We start from the raw sequence: 14,455 nt of genomic DNA on the forward strand, positions 1-14,455 counted from the left end.
TTCTGGTTGCCCTCAATGGTCTTCTTTCCTCTCTTCCTTCTGGTGTCTTCTCCGCTCTCTATGTCGATGATCTTACCCTTTGTTGTCAGGGTTATGATTCGCCTCTCCTTCAACGCCGGCTTCAACTTGCGATTGATGCCGTGTCGTCTTGGGCCACAGGTCATGGCTTCAAGTTCTCTACTTCTAAGACTTGTGCCATGACTTTTACGCGGAAACGGGTTGTTCTTCGTCCCTCTTTGTCACTTTATGGTCATCCCCTTGAATACAAAGATTCCGCGAAGCTTTTGGGGTTATTCCTTGACACTCGTTTGTCTTGGTCTCCCCATATCTCTTACCTCCGTGTTGAGTGCTCTAAGTCCCTTACCCTCCTTCGGGTCTTGTCCCATACTTCTTGGGGGGCAGATAGGCGCACTCTCCTTGCTTTACATTCCTCTCTCGTCCTGTCTAAGCTCGATTATGGTTGCCTTGCTTACTCGTCTGCTTCTCCTTCTACTCTTCGCCGTCTTGATGCTTTGCACCATACTGGGTTGCGCCTCAGTTCTGGTGCCTTTCGTTCGACTCCCGTCCTTAGCTTGTATGTTGACACTGGCTTCCTGTCTCTCCAGGACCGCCGTGATCGCTACTGTCTTCGCTATCTTGCGCGGTCCTTGCAACATTCTTCCTCTCGCCTCTGTCGTGCTTTAACTTTTACCCCTCCTGCGGTTCCTGTTCCTCTTCACCTCCTCCCTCTTTCTGTCCGGTTATCTCGCTTTCAGGATTCTCTTTCCGTTCGTATTTCTGATGTTTCTCCTCGTGTTGTTCCTTCTTTGCCCCCGTGGAGGGTCCCTCTTCCGCGGTTTTGTACATCCTTGACTCGTATCACTAAAGCTTTTACCCCTCCTACAGTTCTAAAACGCCTTTTCCTCGAGCACTTTTCTTCTCACTCCCGCTCCGTTTCTGTCTTCACCGATGGGTCTAAGTCAGCGGACGGTGTTGGCTACTCTGTTGTTTTTCCTGATCGCACTTATATGTGTCGCTTGCCTCCGGAGACTAGCATCTTTACAGCGGAACTTTATGCTATTCTCTATGCTCTTCGTCTCCTGCTTTCTCGTTGTCAGTCTTCCTTTGTGGTTGTTGTTGACTCTCGTAGTGCCCTCATGGCTCTCGGGTGCTTTAATCCAGTTCATCCGGTAGTTGTCGAGATCCAGCATTGGCTGTTTCTCGTTCACAGTAAATTTAAGTCGGTTGAGTTTTGTTGGGTTCCCAGCCATATTGGCGTGTCTTTAAATGAGCGTGCGGATGCTGCTGCTAAGGAAGCTGTCCGCTCTTGTCCCATCTCTCGTAAAGGCATTCCGTATTCCGACTTTTACCCGGTTATCCATTCCTCAGTCCTTACCCGTTGGCAGGCTTCTTGGTTGTCTGTTACTGGTAACAAGCTACGTACTCTTAAATGTTGTGTTTCCTCGTGGCCGTCCTCCTTCCACCGTAACCGGCGGTGGGAAACAGCTCTGGCGAGGTTGCGTATTGGCCATACTCGCTTAACCCATGGTCACTTGATGGAGCGCCGCCCTGCTCCTTATTGTCCTAGTTGCATTGTCCCTCTTACGGTCGTGCATGTCCTTCTTGAATGTCCTGACTTCCAGGACGAGCGTGTGTCTTGCTTTCCGACCGCCCCTCGCGGTCACCTGTCCCTCGATAGAATTCTTGGTGACTCGGATACTTTTGATATCGTTCGCCTTATGCGTTTTTGTTCTCGTATTGGCATCCTTGGTGATATTTAGCGCCCTCTGATTATTTTGCGTATTTGATGGTGCTACATAGCCTTCCCGGTTTGGTGCCTTCTTTTGATAATTACTTACTTACTTACTTATTTTTTTTCTCCTTTTCTGTTTAGGGTGTGATGATGAAAGTTGGACCAGCTGGAGCCCTTTCTATAACCATTTCATGAAAAAATTTATAAGCAAATTGAACCACTTTTAATTTTACATTGATATGCCACCTTAACAGGCAAAAATTTAAAGTGTTTACTCCGGATTTTTTTGTATATAATATTTTTCGGTTAATAATTAGTTTGCACCACACACAATTTACGTGCTAAATTTTGTTATTTCTGGCAATATCCCACAATTAAGTAGTAAGACTGAATGATACCCACGACTCAAATATAGTAAATACACTTAGTAAGACGGTAAGATAGTAAAGACCCAAAGAAAATAAGATAGTATGACACTAAGTAAACACTTTATTACAGTAAGATAGTAAGACATTTAGAAATTAATCAAGTAAAATATTAAGAGAGTTAGATAGTAAAGACTGTATGATGATAGGATAGTAAATACACTAATATAGTTAGACATTAGGAAATTAATCTAGTAAGACACTAAGACAGTAAAGAGAGTAAGATAGTAAAGACAGTAAGATAGTAAAGACAGTAAGATAGTAAAGGCAGAAAGAAAGTATAGAATGTAAGATAATAAAAACTTGAACACAGTAAGATAATAAAAACAGTAAGATAGAAAAGAGAGTAGGATAGTAGCGACAGTAAGACAGTTAAAATGTCAAGACATAGAGATAGTAAAAAAGATATGACAGAAAGATAATAAAGCTAGTATGACAGTAACATAATAAAGCTAGCAAGATAGAAAAGACTAAAATAGTAAAACAACTCACAACTTGGTGAGTAGAGGAAGGTGTGATGCACCAGCTCAGTGTTCATGGTCCAGTCACCAGCAGTCAGAGCCATCACCAAGATTATATCCTTGGGTCACCAGCAGCCAGAGCCATCAGCAAGATTATATCCTTGGGTCACCAGCAGCCAGAGCTGTCACCAAGATTATATCCTTGGGTCACCAGCAGCCAGAGCCATCACCAAGATTATATCCTTGGGTCACCAGCAGTCAGAGCCGTCACCAAGATTATATCCTTGGGTCACCAGCAGCCAGAGCCATCACCAAGATTATATCCTTGGGTCACCAGCAGCCAAAGCTGTCACCAAGATTATATCCTTGGGTCACCAGCAGCCAGAGCCATCACCAAGATTATATCCTTGGGTCACCAGCAGCCAGATCAATCACCAAGATTATATCCTTGGGTCACCAGCAGCCAGAGCCATCACCAAGATTATATCCTTGGGTCACCAGCAGCCAGAGCCATCACCAAGATTATATCCTTGGGTCACCAGCAGCCAGAGCTATCACCAAGATTATATCCTTGGATCACCAGCAGCCAGAGCCATCACCAAGATAATATCCTTGGGTCACCAGCAGCCAGAGCCATCACCAAGATTATATCCTTGGGTCACCAGCAGCCAGAACCATCACCAAGATTATATCCTTGGGTCACCAGCAGCCAGAGCCATCACCAAGATTATATCCTTGGGTCACCAGCAGCCAGAGCCATCACTAAGATTATATCCTTGGGTCACCAGCAGCCAGAGCCATCACCAAGATTATATCCTTGGGTCACCAGCAGCCAGAGCCATCACCAAGATTATATCCTTGGGTCACCAGCAGCTTCTCTCTCTATAATACTCCCACATTTATTCCTTGCTAAACTCTTGGTAAACTTTTGGGAAACTCTCCCATGTTAAGAAAATAATTATATAATTGTTCTCATTTTCTCAAACAAGTGAAGTTCAACAAACTTTAAAACAGCCGCCCCCGGGTGGGCTCGAACCACCAACCTTTCGGTTAACAGCCGAACGCGCTAACCAATTGTGCCACGGAGGCTTGGGTTAAACCTGCGTTTGTGTGTTTGTTAACTCTGCTTGTACTCACCTAGTTGTGCGTGCGGGGGTTGAGCTCTGGCTCTTTGGTCTTGGTTCTCAACTATCAATCAACTGGTGTACAGATTCCTGAGCCAACTGGGCTCTATCATATCTACACTTGAAACTGTGTATAGAGTCAGCCTCCACCACATCACTGCCTAATGCATTCCACCTGTTAACTACTCTGACACTGAAAAAGTTTGTTCTAGTTTGTGTGTGTTTACGCGTTCCACATTTAGTTTGTCGTGTCCTCCTTGTTAGTCACAGTTTGTCTGGCAGAAAAGTCTCCCCTTATTTCTCTATTATATCTACCCAACCAATTGTGTTGGACGGTAGAGCGACGGTCTCGCTTCATTCAGGTCTGCGTTCAATCCCCCGACCGTCCAAGTGTTTGGGCACCATTCCTTTCCCCCATCCCATCCAAAATCCTTAATTCTAATCTCTTCCAAGTGCAATATAATCTAATGGCTTGGCGCTTTACCCTGATAATTCCCTCCCTCAATCTTATCTACTTATGAAAATATTAACAATCTTTGCCTCTACAACCTGCTCATTTCAGGTTCAAGGGGCAAATTTTCTTTATGGGATTTCATTCCATATCCTTCCATATAAAAGTTCTCTATTCACCTTCAGTGTGTAAGTGATTAATAATACATTAGTTTCAATAGAAGAGTCATGAGCTGCCAATGAGCGTCCTCTAGGATCCTCAGCATCTCCAGGTTGAGACCATCCATCCAGCGTGTTTCTTCCTTGGTTCCATGGGTTGTTATTGCCGGGGGGGGGGGGGGGGGGGTTGTAGAGATAAGCTCCCACAGCCTGTAAAGTGCCCGTGATGGCGTGCGTCTCAAATAGTTCTGACAACCAAGTCCAGCTCCTGGTCTGCACGTGTGGCTTAGCGTCTAGGCCTGGCGGAACTGTTTCTACCAACAGGAGAAGGGGCGAAGGTGGGTCTCTGGCACCTTAAAACCAGTTGCTTTGAGCAGATGGGACTCCTGGGAAGGCAGCTCATCTAAGGGAAGGAAAATCCCGAATTCAAACCTCTGCTGTCTTGCGGTTAAACCCACTCATGGGTAAGGCTTCGGGAGTCAACCCTGAGGAAAAATCAGGAGTTGGAGTCCGTGAGGCAGTTTGCAGCTGTTTACAGCTAGATTCTGGCAACTCTTGCGACGACACTGGTGCCAAGTGTATTGCCGCCTGCCCTTCCCTTGGATCACATCGGTGGCGTGGAGAGGGTGGATCTGCTACATAGGCAACTGCCGGTTCTCCATAATTACTGCCCAGGCCTGTGCGCTGGAGAGAACACTCCAGCATTGCCTTGGCAATGGCTCAACTCAGGAAGCGACAGTTACCGGTGATTAGCCTACCACTCAATTAGCATAGATCTGTGAGGTGCCAGGGGATGCTTCTGTCGGTGGGAGAAATCATCCAATTTCATAGGACAGCTACTGCCCGCCTCAAGCTGGGCAGCTCCCAGCCAATAAGGTGCTGTCCCGCCATGGTCCGCCTGCTCCACTTGGTGCATGGGGCTTAGGCCATAATCCAATAAGTGGATCGTCAACCATGGAAAAGAAAACAAACATAGAGTCACTCAGCTCTCAAACTGGACACATGGAATGTAAGGACCATTGCACCGGGTCTCTCGGAAGATCTACTGGAAATGAACGTTGCTTGCAAGACAGCTGTGATCAACAATGAACTACGCAGCCTCCAGATGGACATAGTCGCCCTGTAGGAGACACGTCTGCCCGCGACCGACAGCATAAGAGAGAAGGACTTTACCTTCTTCTGGCAGGGCAAACATCCAGAAGAGGAAGGGAACATATCGTTGCTTTTGCCATCAGGAACAGGTTGTTAGGGTCCATAGTACCGCCCACGGAGGGGTCTGCAAGGATCATCAAACTTCAGCTTCATACAGCAGCAGCAGGAATGGTCAGCCTCATCAACGCCTATGCATCAATACTGACCTCCTCTACCGAAGAGAAGGACGAGTTCTATGATGACCTCGGCCTTACTCTCAGAGACATGCCTCACCAAAAGCCAGTCTTCCTCTTGGGAGACTTTAATACAAGAGTTGGTTCTGATCACAGCTCTTGGCCTTCCTGCCTGGGCCAGTTTGTATTTGGGAAGATGAAAAAGAGTGGGCAGTGCCCGCTGGAGTTCTGCTGTCATCATGATCTCTGCATCAACAATTCCTTCTTCGACACCAAGCCCCAGTATAAGTTTTCCTGGAGACACCCGAGGTCTAAGCATTGGCACCAACTCAACCTGGTGCTTATGGGGCGTAGCAATCTGAGAAACGTCAAACAGACCCGCAGCTTCCAGAGCGCAGATTGTGACACCGACAACTCTCTCGTCGTTTGCAGAGTAAAGTTCCAGCCCAGGAAAATCCACAGAGCAAAGAAGGAGGGAAGACCAAGCATTAACGTAAACAAGACCCGTGACCTTCTCAAGGTTGAGGAATTCACTGCTGTGCTGGTAAATGACCTTCCTGTACCACCCTGCGATAGCGCAAGTGAGAGGTGGTCACATCTCAGGGGCGCTATTTTCAACACTGCCATATCCACCTTCGGTAAGAGACAGAACAAGTCACCAGATTGGTTCGAGTCGAGTGAAGAGGAACTGTTACTCCCTCATAGAGGAAAAGAGACGAGCTCTCTCATCCTACAAGAACCTGCCCTCAGAAAGGAAACTAAAGGCCCTCCGTATTGCACGCAATAGAGTTCAACAAACTGAGAGGCGCTGTGCTAATGATTACTGGCTTCGACTTTGTTCCAGCATCCAGTCCGTGGCCACTATCGGCAACATCAAACAGGCAACAGGCCCTACATAAATCAGGACGGCTCCTCTGAAGTCAGCCACTGGAGAGATCATTAAAGACCGTGATCAACAGATGACTCGCTGGGTGGAACATTACTCCGAACTCTACTCCAGATAAAACATGGTTAGCATAGAGGCTTTGGATGCAATCGAGTGCCTGCCCATCATGAAAGATCTTGATCTTGAACCGACTATGGGAAGAAGTTGAGAAAACAGTGCATTCACTTTCCCCAGGAGGCGATGGGATTCCGCCTGAAGTTCTCAAGTGCGCTCATGGAACACTTAGAACTGAGCTTCATGAACTTCTGAGCCAGTGCTGGAGGGAGTGCTCGGTGCCACAAGACATGAGAGATGCAAACATCATCATTCTCTACAAAAATAAAGGTGACAGAAGCGATGTCAACAACTATCGCGGCATCTCCCTCCTCAGCGTCGTCGGCCAACTCTGCTAGGGTCGTCTTGGTTAGGCTTCATATTCTTGCTGAAAGAGTGTACCCTGAGTCACAGTGTGGTTTCCGAGCAGAGAGGTCGACCACTGACATGGTGTTCTCCCTGAGACAGCTTCAAGAAAAGTGCAGGGAGCAGAGAAAAGCCTTGTACATCGCCTTCATTAACTTTACAAAGGCCTTCGACCTCGTGAGCAGGGATGAACTCTTCAAGATCTTGGCCAAAGTTGGCTGCCCACCCACCCTACTCAGCATGATACAATCGTTCCACAAGGACATGAAGGGAACAGGGAATTAGAGCTGAGTGTTGTCTAAAAGCAGAGTTTGTTATTATTCTGATAGCAGATTTTTGCTGGGTGATGATGGGCTTAAGGTGGTTTGCAGTGGTAGACCCCCATGCACAGATACCATAATTAAGATAGGGGTAGATTAGTGCATAATATAGTGAGAGGAGAGCAGAGTTAGGAACATAATATCTTATTTTAGAGAGTATGCCAACGGTTTTAGAGACTTTCTTAGTTATGTGTTGAATGTGGGTGCTGAAGTTGAGTCTCTTGTCTAGGAATAGGCCAAGAAACTTGCCATCATTTATATTACTGATGTTAATGTTATCAATCTGTAGCTGAATTGCATTCGATGATTTGCTTCCAAATAAGATGCAGTAGGCCTTTTCTATGTTTAATGTTAGTTTGTTAGTTGACATCCATAAGTGGACTTTTTTTAATTCATTATTCACAACATTATTTAGTGTATGTGGGTTGGGGTCTGAATAGATAAGGGTAGTATCATCAGCAAACAATAAAGGTTTAAGAATATTAGAGACATTAGGCTGATCATTGATATATATAAGAAATAGAAGAGGTCCTAAGGAGCTGCCCCTGTGGCACTCCAACGGTAATTGGTAGAGTGGAAGAAGTTGTATCATTGATGGTTACACATTGGTGTCAGTCACTAAGATAGGATCGGATGTAGTCAAGCTATTAAATTATGTAGCTATTAAATTCATTTGCCATTTCTAAATCAGTTGACGGTGTATACCAATCCTTATAGAGTTTTTTTTGGTTATGTGAGTGTTGTTTAGTTCCTAGGATACTAGAGATTTTTTTACATGTGCTTTTCATGTTGCCTTATGCTTCATTGAATCTATTCACATAATATGAAAGTTTTGCCTTTCTTATGATCCTGGTAAGCATTGATGAGTACCTTTTAGCTACTTCCTTTGAAACTAGGCCAATCCTAAGTTTCTTTTCATATTCAAGTTTCCAGTTGATTGAGTTGAGAATGCCACTTGTGAGCCATGGATTGTATAATCTTTTGCAAGTTACTTGCGTGGTAAGAAGGGGACAATGAAGGTTGTAGAGGCTTAGAGTTTTGGAGAGGAAGAGGTTAGCTAATGAGTTTATATCCTGGGTATTATTGAATTCAGAATCCCAGTTAATATTGTGAAGGGCATTTGTAAGATTGCCTAAAGCTGATGCATTGTGTAACCTGAATGAGAGTTTCTTGCTTTTTGGTAGTGTTATGTCCATGTTCGCTATGAGAAAGGTAGGATAGTGGTCAGTTGTTCTGTCGTAGATTATACCAGATATAAGGGGAGCTGTTATGTTTGTCCATATGTGATAAAAGGTAGTGGCTGATGTTTGAGTGACTCGGGTAGGTTTGGTGATTGTGGGGATTAGCATACAGGAGTTTATGCTGGTTAGGAAATAGTTAACTTGAGAGCAATTTTGTTGACCCAGGTCAATATTGAAGTCTCCTACCAGAATGATGCGGTTTTTGTTGAGATTGTTGTTTACAATAAGATTTCTAGGTTATCTGAGAAAGAAGTTATGTTAGTATTGGGAAATCTATAGATGGCTCCAATAGTCAAGGAGGATTTAAGGGATTTAATTGTAAACTGAGCAAAAGTATATTCACAATATTCATCTCTATCACTAATGACACTGTTGCAGATAAATGTATCTCGGTAATATATAGCTGTGCCACCACCCTTTTTATTAGGCCTACAGATGTGAATAGCTTTATAACCAGCGAAGTTGTAGAGTTGGGTATAGTCTTTATTTAGCCAAGTTTAATAATAATATGATAAAGTAACACTCATATAGTTAGAGAATTTTTTCACTGCATATATTATTATAATACTAGCAGTAGCCGGCCACAGCAACCTTCCCTGTCCCCCAGGCCTCCATACGATTCCGCCCTCACCCGTCTCCTCGGCCTCCCCACCATTCCCCACTCCACCATCCCCTCTTCCTTCCCACCGTGCCCCACTCCCCTGTCCCTTTGTCCTCCCCATCATTCTCCATTTCCCCATCCCCTCGTCCTCACCATCCCAGACACCCCTGTCCCCTCGTCCTTCCCTACTATTACCCCCCCTCCCTTGTTCCCCTCGTCTGCCCCACCATCTCTCACTTCCGTCCCATCGTCATCCCCACCATTCCCCACTCCCTCGTCCGATGCCCTCCATATGGTCTAATGTTCTCATCGGAAAATTGAGAACATCAAAGGATCTGATGTTCCCATCACGGAAATATAAGAAAAGCAGTTAATAAAATTAAATAAAAAAATAAACTTAACTCACGAAATGAACGGCATGGTAAACAACACAGCTCAATTTCAACATAATTCACACAAAATAATTAAACCAAAATGAAAATAAATCAAAATCTTTGAAAATTCAATTTATCAATGCAATCAGCAACATTGAAATGGAATTGTAACATATTTAGTATAGCATGTGTCTTGTTCTTAAATGCAATAGATGGCACTGGTTTTCAAGGAAAGCATAGTTTTACCTGTCACAGGTGTGGCATCTATACTTACGATATGAACGGAATGGTAAAAAACACAGCTCTATTCCAACACAATGTCACACAAAATAATTAAATAAAAAATAAAATATATAGAAATCTATATAAATAAAATTTATCAATGCAATCGGAAACATTGAAATGGAATTCGTGACATATTTATTATAGCGTGCATGTTGCTATTATGTGCAACTGATGGCGCTATTTTTCAAAAACGAATGGTTTTACCTGTTAGAAGGTGGCATCTAAATAGTAGGTATATAGATAGACGTGCCTATTCGAATGCAACGTTGTGTCAAAATTTCAAAGCAATCGTTGAAGAACTTTCGGTGATTAACAGTTATGCACAAATGAGCATTTCCATTTTTATTTAAAAAGATGTACGAGATAGTTTGCTATGACAAACTTCCAATTAAACTTAGTGTCTGAGTTCCCTGTGCATAGGTTCGAATCCTCTTCACGGCTCCTTTGGAATTTCTCATTGATATATCACTTAGTTTGATTTCTCTGTTAAGGAGATATTAATAGGGTATTAAATTTATGAACACGTAATAGAACACGAAACAATGGGTATAAATGAGATGATTTAAAATTTAGGAAAGACCTGGGTAAATACTGGTTTAATAACGGGGTTGTTGACTGGTGGAACCAATTACCACGTAACATAATAAATATAGGATCCCTTCATTATTTCAGTCATAGGTTAGACATATATATGAATAAGTTCGGGAGGATATAGATAGGAGCTGCCTCGAATGGCCCAATTGGCCTTCTACAGTTTCCTTTATTCTTACGTTCTAATGGAAAGTCCTATGTGTTAACAGGCAGAATAACTTTCGTTATTTCCAAATATTTCTTTCCAGATTGTTTCTTTTCTAACACTAATAATCACGAATTACTGTCTTAGGTATATTATGTTAAGTTAGGATACGTTAAGTTAGGATATGTTTGATAAAATATCTATGTTATTTTTAACTCAAATAACAAAAAATTGCAATAATATAATTTAAGGAAAACTACATTATTTCAAAGAACTTTTTGTTGAAAAATTAAATAATTAAACAAAGTTCAGCTTGTTTGGCAACTCTGCCTATAAGGTACGACTGTAACACCCATGACCCCTCCCCCCCAGAGCTCACACCCAGGGAAGCCTTCTCCAAGAGGTCTGCCCAGATAGCCTCTGGATCGTCTTGCAGAGATAATTAAAATATTCCTGGCTAGTCTTAGTCAGCTAGTTTCAAGTAGGTGATATTTAATCATGATAATCTTGACTAATATTTTTGGGGGGATTATAACTCCCAGAGATCTGTGTAAACACCAGGGACCTACACCTTTCGGCCAGGTCAGAGGTCAGCCACACTCCTGTAATTAATAATGCCTCTCCTTGAAGAGGTGTATGGTGGTTGTCAAACATCTAAATGGTAAATTCTTGAGTGTGCACGTGTGGGCAGACCTCTTTCAAGGCTCAATGTAGGTTAGCAACAGCAAATCTCCCCCCCCCCTATCTCCAGCTAATAGGAGGTATGGCAGTTTTGGGGGCGTGTATATATGGCCCTGTAGTGGAGTTAGAGGGACAGCGACTGCTGGAGGAACAGAGGCAGTGTGGGCCACGGGCCATCAAGCGAGGCTCAGGACACAGACTCACTCAGGTGGTGGATCAGGACATGTGTGTGATGTTTCATATTGTCCATGTAAGATTTCTGAACATTTGCCGGTGTTAGAGTAGGGACTTAAAGTTGGTGAACTATCGTATTTTATTCTCAATAAATTCATGTTAATCTCTCAATCAGTGTCAATTAAATGGAACCTTTAAAACTCCTCTGTGTATAGTTTTGTTAACAACCGGCCCGTAGTTATTTGCAATTAAATAAAGGACTCTCCAATTCAAGCAATATTTCTTGCCTCAATGTTTGATATAGCTAATGGACAGGCAGGATTGTGGCAGCGTAGTAAATTAAATTGTTCCCTGTGTAGCATTTCCTTGGAAGGGTTCCTTTGGTACCTGCAGTAATTATCAGTGGTACACCATACGTCAGTTCATATTACGGTGAATTTAAATAACCAGTGTTCAATACCTAACATTCTTTAGGCTTTACCTTTTTCATTTTTTTCAAAATGTTACTAAATACAACCAGCAGTAAGTGTTACTCAGTATATATTTGCATTAATCAGTATAGTCTAGGATACCATATATTAAGTTTAGTGTTACAATATAAAATAAGTGTTACACGACAGCTGCACTGTTACTGTCCCTCGCCACTGTTAAAATCAGAATCAAGGAACTGATTGCTAAGCTTGCAATTAAGATAGCCAGAGACCCACATTACAATGATATTGTCAAGTAAAAATTGAGTTTTGTGTTACAGGAGGAAAGAGGAGAAGCAAAATGGCACCACAGATCAGTCTGCCACCTTGAAGAACTTCATCTGCTTGAGCAAGCCCGTGATCTCCTGCCTGTAGAGAGGTTACTTTCCTGGGAGGATGACCCATGCAGGATTATCATCAATCAGATGACAACGAATAAGTCCAACCACAAGAAATGAGGCACAGTTATCTTGAGGAAATTTATATAAAAGCCGGATATGAATCAGATCAAATGTACACTGATGGGTTATCTAATCCTGCCTATGGCAGAGCTGGAGCAGCAATCACTATAATTAGGAATAATGACTTTCAAACGGAAATGGCGAAATCACGCATTGAGAACGAGGCCTCTTCATCGCACGCAGAGCTGACTGCCATTGTTATGGCATTAAGATTCCTTGTAACTCTACTGTAGCGTCTACTAAGCTCGTTATGGCAGGAATCACACAATATTGTTCTCGTGTAACTCTCAGTTATCAACTTTAAAGTTATTTAACAGGCAAAAATTTAAAGTGTTTACTCCTGATTTTTTTGTATATAATATTTTTCGGTTAATAATTAGTTTGCACCACACACAATTTACGTGCTAAATTTTGTTATTTCTGGCAATATCCCACAATTAAGTAGTAAGACTGAATGATACCCATGACTCAAATATCTCTCCGGCAGTCTCCGTGGTGTAGTGGTAAGACACTCGCCTGGCATTCCGCGAGCGTTATGTCATGGGTTCGTATCCTGGCCGGGGAGGATTTACTGGGCGCAATTCCTTAACTGTAGCCTGTGTTTAACGCAACAGTAAAATGTGTACTTGGATGAAAAAACGATTCTTCGCGGCAGGGGATCGTATTCCAGGGACCATAGGATTAAGGACTTGCCCGAAACGCTACGCGTACTAGTGGCTGTACAAGAATGTAACAACTCTTGTATATATCTCAAAAAAAAAAAAAAAAAAATATTGTAAATACACTTAGTAAGACGGTAAGATGGTAAAGACCCAAAGAAAATAAGATAGTATGACACTAAGTAAACACTTTATTACAGTAAGATAGTAAGACATTTAGAAATTAATCAAGTAAAATATTAAGAGAGTAATGAGAGTTAGATAGTAAAGACTGTATGATGATAGGATAGTAAATACACTAATATAGTTAGACATTAGGAAATTAAGCTAGTAAGACACTAAGACAGTAAAGAGAGTAAGATAGTAAACACAGTAAAGACAGTAAGATAGTAAAGAGAGTAAAGACAGTAAGATAGTAAAGACAGTAAGACAGTAAAGACAGTAAGATAGTAAAGACAGTAAGATAGTAAAGGCAGAAAGAAAGTATAGAATGTAAGATAATAAAAACTTGAACACAGTAAGATAATAAAACAGTAAGATAGAAAAGAGAGTAGGATAGTAGCGACAGTAAGACAGTTAAAATGTCAAGACATAGAGATAGTAAAAAAGTTATGACAGAAAGATAATAAAGGTAGTATGACAGTAACATAATAAAGCTAGCAAGATAGAAAAGACTAAAATAGTAAATTAACTCACAAATTGGTGAGTAGAGGAAGGTGTGATGCACCAGGTCAGTGTTCTTGGTCCAGTCACCAGCAGTCAGAGCTATCACCAAGATTATATCCTTGGGTCACCAGCAGCCAGAGCCATCACCAAGATTATATCCTTGGGTCACCAACAGTCAGAGCCGTCACCAAGATTATATCCTTGGATCACCAGCAGCTGGAGCCTTCACCAAGATTATATCCTTGGGTCACCAGCAGTCAGAGCTATCACCAAGATTATATCCTTGGGTCACCAGCAGTCAGAGCTATCACCAAGATTATATCCTTGGGTCACCAGCAGTCAGAGCTATCACCAAAATTATATCCTTGGGTCACCAGCAGCCAGAGCCATCACCAAGAATATACCCTTGGGTCACCAGCAGCCAGAGCCATCACCAAGATTATATCCTTGGGTCACCAGCAGCTGGAGCCATCACCAAGATTATATCCTTGGGTCACCAGCAGCCGGAGCCATCACCAAGATTATATCCTTGGGTCACCAACAGCCGGAGCCATCACCAAGATTATATCCTTGGGTCACCAGCAGCCAGAGCCATCACCAAGATTATATCCTTGGGTCACCAGCAGCCAGAGCCATCACCAAGATTATATCCTTGGGTCACCAACAGCCAGAGCCATCACCATGCCAAGATTATATCCTTGGGTCACCAGCAGCTGGAGCCTTCACCAGGATTATATCCTTGGGTCACCAGCAGCTGGAGCCTTCA

General features: G+C 42.8%; 1 non-coding gene across 1 annotated transcript; it reads right to left on the reverse strand.

Annotated features, from left to right (window-relative positions):
* Nucleotides 1-3,633: 3,633 nt before the first annotated feature.
* On the reverse strand, nt 3,634-3,707 carry TRNAN-GUU (transfer RNA asparagine (anticodon GUU)). Its single transcript has one exon. It is a non-coding gene; the product is annotated as a tRNA-Asn (tRNA).
* Nucleotides 3,708-14,455: the final 10,748 nt, after the last annotated feature.

Source organism: Procambarus clarkii, chromosome 24 (genome assembly GCF_040958095.1).
Source record: "Procambarus clarkii isolate CNS0578487 chromosome 24, FALCON_Pclarkii_2.0, whole genome shotgun sequence".
In the NCBI taxonomy this organism is placed as follows: domain Eukaryota; kingdom Metazoa; phylum Arthropoda; class Malacostraca; order Decapoda; family Cambaridae; genus Procambarus; species Procambarus clarkii.